This window comes from Bidens hawaiensis, unplaced genomic scaffold (genome assembly GCF_021521415.1).
Source record: "Bidens hawaiensis isolate Kalapana, Puna unplaced genomic scaffold, B.hawaiensis_p1.1 tig00007984_1, whole genome shotgun sequence".
Classification (NCBI taxonomy): Eukaryota; Viridiplantae; Streptophyta; class Magnoliopsida; order Asterales; family Asteraceae; genus Bidens; species Bidens hawaiensis.
Window position 1 is genome coordinate 678,042 of NW_027491558.1, and position 8,619 is coordinate 686,660.

At 36.3% G+C, this 8,619-nt stretch overlaps 1 long non-coding RNA gene across 1 annotated transcript; it reads right to left on the minus strand.

Annotated features, from left to right (window-relative positions):
• Window positions 1-7,911: 7,911 nt before the first annotated feature.
• On the minus strand, window positions 7,912-8,619 carry LOC143636531 (uncharacterized). Its single transcript, XR_013154255.1, has 3 exons — window positions 8,460-8,619; window positions 8,124-8,367; window positions 7,912-8,046 (listed from the first exon to the last, which is right to left on the minus strand). It is a non-coding gene; the product is annotated as an uncharacterized LOC143636531 (long non-coding RNA).

An 8,619-nucleotide genomic window follows, 5' to 3' on the forward strand; every position in this document is an offset into this window, starting at 1 on the left:
TGTCATCACATAAACAAATCCAATACATAAATAAAACCAGGTTAAATGTTTGGCCTAAACGAACCATTCACCCAGAGTAGATCACGAGTGGACTAGCCTTGCATGTAACGAACCTTTTCTTCTCGATTCACGTGTGTGGCAGCCAAAGGCTGCTGCCTTCTTGCGCTCTGCCCTACTGCCGTTCAAAAACCTCTTCCTCGTAACACCCTCTGCATTATTTTTATGTTTTTCGTATAAGCCAGCCCAACTTTCCTATTTCAGCCCATAAACAGTACTCAAAGTCCACATCTTCGTTTCTTTGCACCTCAAATTTAGTGGGCTGCCAATTATTTGCTATCTTAAGTCCATGTCCTTTTTGCCTTTATATTTGGTTCCTGTGGTGCACATGAGAAGTAAACAAATAGATGTTTTAAATCTAAATAGTAGTTATGTAAATATTACGTACTGCACACATTTAAATGTCACGGTTGTGACATTATTTCTTTTTCATTTATTTATTTAATCTCAAAATACTTTAACATTGAACAATAGATTTTTTAACTTGTTTGAGTTACAAACACATGCAAACGGAAAGAACTCAAAGTCATTGTATTCGATACGTATAAACAATTAAAACACATGAGATTAGACATTAAAAACGCATCTTTATACCTACTCATCACGCAACATCGAGGACTTAGCAACTACCAATATACACGAGATAATCCCCTCTCGGACATTACTTAGGTCTTGCCCAACGTGGCGGAGGCATTAGCAAGTGTTGTGCGGTGTGCCCACCGTCTACCCACATATGTAAGGATCCAAACAAACATATACAATAGCCTGAGGGCCGGCGATTACTTTTGTTTATAAAGTTTTAGAGATATAATCCCATGCAAATATTCACAGACTTGTTTTATAAAAAGTTGGATGTATTCACCTTTCTTTTTGGTTGGTGTTTCTCACTAATTTGTCTTGTTACCTCGGACCTATAGTACGAGAATAACGTTTTATAAGTACTAGATCAATGATCTAGCTTCAGACCTTTAGTTCGATTGCATAGCCTTTACCTACACATTTATCTCTTTATAAAATATAAGGACCTCTAGTCCTTTCTTTTGTTAATCATTTATAACCTTTGTTTCTTCTTCGTGAAGAAACGTATATTGCAAATTTCTTTTATTATAAGGAATATATAATAATAAAGAAATGTTATTTCATTTATAATCTCAACTTTATAAAAATCTATTTTCTCACTTTATAATATATTTAAGGTATGGGCTATATCCTCGACTAGGGTCTAAGCCATTTATAATATAATAACCGGGCAGGACCCCTACCTTGAACGGCTTGTAATACGAAATGCTTATGCTCTACTTGGACCGCACTTCTACTTGGAGGAAAGTCGAGAGAGTGTTTAGGTAGGGTTACGTCACGCATTTTGAGACAAAACTTGTCGGGATATCGACATATCGGGGTCGTGACACGTTTATCGAGGTAATGTGTGTGTTTTGGAGTGTGTGGGATGAATGAGAAACCTCCCCATGGCTGCCCTATTTATAGCGAAAATTCTACGTCTTCGCGTATCACGAAGATGCACTAGCTTTGATGAGTCACCGCGTAGGCTTGCCACGTGTCACCTAAGCCTTCCGCGTGTCACCGCTTGGTGACATGTGTCCCGTGACGTGTCTTGAAACTTCGCGTATCGCGAAGATGCAACTTGGATTCTTCGCGTATCGCGAAGATGCAAAATTTCAAAACTGTTCATTTTTAGTCCCTGATCTTTTGGTAACTTGTCATATTTTGATTTCATCTCATCATCCAAAAATACAAAGGGCGAAGTGCAAAGTGAGCCATCAAAGTGCCACATTGCGCCCATCGCCCTTCACCCGAGTCCGTGCCCGTGCGCGTCGGGTGCTTTGCACCCTCCGCTAGGACTAGGGAGAGTGGTTGGCCACATAAGAACATTATCATGGAAAGTGCCTTCCTTATAAAGTGATTTCTTTTCTTTACCACTTTCCATGTGGGATGAAGTCTCCTTACTTCATTCTCTAACATAAGCTTATTTCCATTCTTTGTCTTATTTTTCTCTTTACTTTTACCATGAATAATTTTAGTCCATAAGTTTTATTAGTTTGTCAAATTTGAACCAAATTTTTCGTGATGTTACAAAAAAGTTAAACAAGCTTGTAAAACAATTCATGAGTTTTAAATAAAATAAGAAGCTTATAAATGGAGGAGTTTATGGGGGAGTTAGAAAAATTAGAGGGGGTTTGTTTGTGGGCAGTACAATAAGCTAGAGGGGTTTCAACAAGTTCGGCAAGGGTTTAGAAGTTCAATAGGGCATTCAAAGTTCAGTAGAGGCTTTAGAAATTCAACATGTGGTTTATAATTGACCAGAAACACTATACATTAACCAGAAAATTTAGATTTTAATTTCATGTTTCAGAATTTAACTAGAAAGTCCACATTTAAAATAAATAAATTAAAAGGCGTATTTAAAAGATGTAAGACCCCGAATCCCGAGAATCCTACAGTTAGTAATCATATTCAAAATTTCACATAAATTTAAAACCCAACAAGTTCATCTTATTTAAAATCGATTCAGAGTAATAAACAGCGGAATATTAAATATCAGAATCCCAAAAACACCGGGAAGAGTGCCCAAAACCAAAATTTAAATGTTTAAAGTAATAAATGAAAAGAAACAATTTGCGTAATTAATCTCCGACTAGATATGCCTTCAATCGTCCGAGTAGTCTCGAGCACGTCCAAGCGGTAGTTCCCTACTTCTCAACCTGAAAATCAAATTTAACATACACACAAAGTCAGCTAGAGCTGAGTGAGTTCAAGTTTTCATAAACAATATTCATAATTTACTTCAAAGGTTTAGATCCAAAACAGTAAGGGGAATGATAAGAAAATAAATAAATAAATAAATAAATATTATTCATGGTCGAACACACGTACACGGGCCTCTCCACCACGAGTCAAGACTCAAGTAATATATTTGACCCGGACGCGGTAAGACATAAGCACGTGACACGAGCCTCTCCACCACGAGTCAAACCCGAGTAATATATTTGACTCGGTCACGGCTTACACATCCAAACACATGATACGGGCCTCTCCACCACGAGTATAACCCGAGTAATATATTTGACCCGATCATGGTTTAACATACAACGGGCCTCTCCACCACGGGATTTTAAAACCCGATTAATATTTGACCCGCCTTAATGATGATCACGTCACACAGGCCTCTCCACCACGGGGTTTGAAAACCCGAGTAATATATTTGACCCGGCCATAATCATCATGCACACACACATCAATGAGCTTACTCACATAATTCTTAGTCACAAGGAACTAAATAATATCAAAAATCGTAGGCTATAAGGTAATATATAATAGTCAGTCCAAAATATGAACCACAGTAAATGGGTCTGCTCTTATTCAGTTAACACCAAGCCTAATAACATCCTCGGGTCTAGACCATAAACAATGTATATAACCTTAAGGAATTTATGACCAAAACGTGTCTAAAATATCCTAAGGCATAGAATATAATCCACACCGGATTTCATAAATGCACAAATATTAACAAGACAATACAATGTCCTCCAAATTGTTTTAACGAGTAAAATCGGGTAAAATTTGCAGTTGAGTGTGTATGCCAGCTCAAAACATAAAAAGAGTTAAAAATGGGCATCATGAACTCACCTGATACGAGACACACAGTCAAAAACGAGCTAGAGAATCCCTAAGTATTCCCATGACTCAAACGCCTGTCGGATTACACACAAAGATTCCTAACGGAACCGAACCGACTCGTTTATCCTACGAGGCGTTCTAGCATGGTTTGATTTACCTAAAGCCTCAGCCTTACCAAGTTCAATTACAACAGCCCCCGGGGCCTTGTATTTTCCAAAACCTCCCTCAGCTAATCCCGGTGGTAAATGATTACCAAATACCCCCGGGAGTTGCTAGTTGAACGAATATGTGCGTTTATGAGTTGTTTATGCTCTTAACAACCAACTCAGCCCCGTGTGGACCAAATTTAATAAAATAACAGCCAACAAGTCCACACGACACTAAACGAGTTGGATGGGTCGGTAACTCGCAAACACAACGCACCAACTATCAAATAAACGCGAATTTGCGTTGTACCTACCAATTTGAATAACCGACAACCAATTCAGCCCCAATATGTACAAAAATCATTTTTCCACAGCCCGTATATCAAACCGAAGTTACACAAACTGAATTGGTTGTTAATTCCTTCAAACCTCGCGCTAAACGCAATAATTTAACAATCTAGACAACCGAACACTAGTTTTCAATCTATCACTAGTTGACCAATCAAACGAAAACCATAGCTCACGATATTAAAGTATGTTTCACTAGACATACCTAAGAAGATTATGGAGTGAGAACCTCAATCAAAACAGCCTCGAAAGCGTTCAAAAGGACAGCCACCGGTTAAGCCTAAAACGAAAGTATCGATCAATAACTAGTATAACATGCAGATTTTAGCATGCAAAGATGTTTTTTATTACATAGGAAAACCATAGAAATAAATTATGAAATTTTTACTAGAGTTTAATAAATATCTTTGACTTTTAAAAATATTTTTTTTATATGTTTCCAATCCATACAAAAATCATAAAAATTCCTCCAATACAGAAAGGTACGTGTAGCTATTTCAATGCGCATCAAAAGTGTTTTATTTGTTTAAAAATTATTACCAAACCAAATTAAGCGATTCCAATTGGGTTGTAATCTTAACTCGAAATGTGAACTTTCAGAAGTGAAATCAACCAATTTGGACCAGACCAGAATCCGTCACCACGCATCAGCTTTGACACATGATCTTATAAAATCATAAAAACCATTCAAATCTCGTTCAAAAATTACATATGATACCTTTCTGGAACCTAGACTCAAAGTAGAACATCATGGATTCAAGAATCAATCAAAAACAATCAATTTTCATTGAGTTACAAACCAAACAATAAACAAGTACGAATCTGTCAGAAACTGTTTTAATCAAAACTCAAACCCTAACATGATTTTGACAACTCTAGGGTTCAATAAAAGGTTTAATGGTGAAAAACACAATCCTTGATGTAATACTAACCTTGAATTAGAGTTTTAACCCTTAGGAATGGCTGGAAAAAAGAAAATTGATGGTGATGTGGCTGCCTCTTGCTGGAACGATCGGAAAAAAGAAAGGGAGAGGGAAAGCTAGGTTATAATATTATAAATGTTACACTTTGGCCCTCCATCTTGTGAAATGTGATAACTTAACTCGAAAGATAATTAAATGGGTTTTTAATAAGTACTAGGAAGCCCCTCGACTTGGAGAAATTCCATCTCGGTTAGCATAGCAAACTCATAGAGACACATAAGCCAATTAACGAAAATTCTCGGATGTTACAAAAGAATACAAAAATATTTTGCATCATTTTACTGGGTGTTCTTTATAACTAATTTTGTTAAACGAACATTTAATAACTCCAGTAATCTTTTAACATGTATGTATATATACATATCTTTTTATTCTAACCTAACCCTACATACATATACTTAAAACTAGCTAGTTAATACTATCATTATTACGAAATAGTACCGTTATAATTATTATTACTATAAGTATTACTACGTTATTATTCGAAGCGATAAGTATACAAGATTTAGAAATACCTTAGTCGGTTATGACGGTGAACGAAGACTTATCAAAGGTATGTATTCGAATAAGTAATTGTTAGACATCTCATATTAAACTTGTTTTATCATTTCGACATACAACATAAAGCAGTCAAGCTGTACGAAGTAAAAACAGTTATGATATGGGGTGCATCAAAATAGTATTGGGATACGGTATTTCAAAACAATATTTGTAACGGATGTCAAAACTATCGGATAAGACAAAACAATTACGATAGTAAAATAATTGTGGTTAAAAATGTAGTAAAAGATCTATGTTTAAATAGTAGTAAAATAGTTACATAAATGGTGGTAACACAGTTGTGGTTAAAACGGTAATCAAAATATGTATCGGTGTCTAAAAGCAGTATGAGTATCTGTAAGTGAAAATAAAAAAGCCGTATCAGTAAAAGGTAACAATATCGGTATCGGTATCTATAAAGGTAGGTGATGAAAACATTTTAACATCTTTATTGGTATAACAAACTTTTAATGAAACATTTAAATGAGAGTTCTACTCTTTATTAAAAAAAACGTTGTGCTTATCATGGTGGCGGAGTATGACCGTGATTGCCGAAAGGGCGGCGGTGCCACAATGGTGTAACCAAAAAAACAAATGGAACGACGGCAGTGTGTTTTCTAACGATAGATGGTTGGGATTGGTTCGCTTAGTACTGATTTCGTTTACGGTGATGATATCCATTCACGTACGGTAGTTGGTAAGATAACTGTCGGAAGTCGCCAGAGATGATAAAAATCAAATTCCGAGTCACCGGGTGAGGTGTGGTTGTTTTTACAATCGGTGTTTCTATTTATCTAAAGATGACGAATATTATATGAAACTATTAAAAGAATAGAGTAGGATGGGTGCTTTAGAAGAAATAGAGAAAAATGAAGGGTTGTATAAGAATTAGACACCATTTTATTTGCATACAAGAAAAAGGAAAGGTGGTTTAAACCCGTAATATTTTGTCAATTAGCCAATGCCTTCAACTCATTTTCATTTTTGTATTCATACTTCTTATTTTATCGATATTAATTAATTAATTAATATGTTTGCATTACTTATATATTATGTTTACGTTATAATCACTTGCAAAACGGATACGTAAGTAACGTTGTTTGACTTATTATAATGGCGGAGTTTTCAAAACATTAGTAAAAGCGCAAGTCAAAGGTTTCAAACGTGTTGACCTTATTTTGTAGGGTGTGTTTTTAAATTGGAGAGCAAGGAAGTTAACTCTATCAATGAAATGTTTCATCATATCATGAATTACTTTCACTTTCAAGATGATTTAGTTAAAAGGTCATTCTTTATTACCACACAAACGCAGTTGCAGACTCAGAGGTCGTCAGATATTCACCTACGGGAATGTGGCTTGGTAAAAGTGCAACAGTCGTTACAGAATTAACAGTAAGTAGACATCTACAGGTATGAACACATGGTTTAGTATTGCCTTGTAAATTGCCAAAACCACCGCTTCGCGCGGGTTCCTACTATGCATATTAATTTAACACAAAAAGCTTATTAACATAAGCTTGGGTCTTTTAAATCCCTTTAAATAAGTATATGTATTTTAATGCAACACAAAAAAGCCCATTAACATAAAGCTGGGTCTAAAATAATGGTATGTACTGCAAGTACCGCTCGAACCAGTATTCTTCCTTGCAGCAATCCATCATGACATCATATACCGCCATCAACAGATTAGGAAACCGTCTGCCCAAGTAGTAGTCAAGCTCTTTCAGCGGTTCAGACCACACCTGTGTTAAAACGAGTCAGCTAGATGGGTAACATGAGCGTAAATGTCCCGACCCCCCTCTACTCTTTTTCTTTTTTTCCAGAATTGTAAATATGCAACGCAGTAATGATTTAGTCGTTTTAAATATTTGAGAAGAAAATACCAGTTCGTTTTTTTAGTTAATGATTTAGTCGTTTTAAATATTTGAGAAGAAAATACCAGTTCGCATTTTTAGTTAAATTCAATTCTATTTTTTCAAACTCAACCCCCCCCCCCCCAAAAATTTATATAACTAGAGTGTCGTTAAAAGCAAACCTTGTTCTCACGAGCTCTGCGATTCAAATTTACTACTTTTAATTGAATGAGGCGGAGCAGCTCTTGAACAATGACGCGACGGAACAGCTTGTGTTGTTCCATTTCAGTGATAAATTCAGAATCGATTAAACCATTAAATGTTCCACGGAAGACCTTAGCAGCTTCCCTTTCTAATGCTTTAACAATGGCACGAGCTCCCTTCTTTTTACCATTTGCCCTCAAACTCGCATCTCGCAGAAACGTCATTCGCTTAAAAGAATTACAAAACAGAGGATGTAGCAGTACCTCTGACGCCTTTGGCCTGACAAATGTATGTATCAGTGAAAAAACCCTAATAAATATATAATAAACTTACAGAAAAATATGAAAAAGTTGTACCTGAGTTGAGGTTCAAATTTCTACAATCGAGAGATTAGATCCTTGGCTTCTGGAATGTGTTCCACCAGGGACAGATTGACTATGTTGTTGTCGGCCACATTGTTTTCGCTTCTTTCCCCAAACGGATGTTTTCCTCGAGTCAAAAGAAAGAAGAAAACACAGCCTAAATTAAACATGTCCATGGCCGTCGTTTGGGGCAAATTAAGAATTTGTTCAGGCGACCGCCATCCTGGAGTTCCTGAAACTGACATGTAATAAACCCATAACAAAAGTGTTGTAAATCAAGTTAAATATCTAAAAGGAATATAACAGCTCGCCCCGTATTATGTTAGTTACCAGTATCATCAGATCTCAATGATGTCTCATCCTCAGCAAGGCACCTGCAACTACCCACCATAGAAAGTTTAGCAATCTGGGTTTTGTGTATCAACACGTGGGAAGGGTTCAGATCCCCGTAAATAATCCCGTTACGATGCAAGTGTTGAAGGCCATCAAC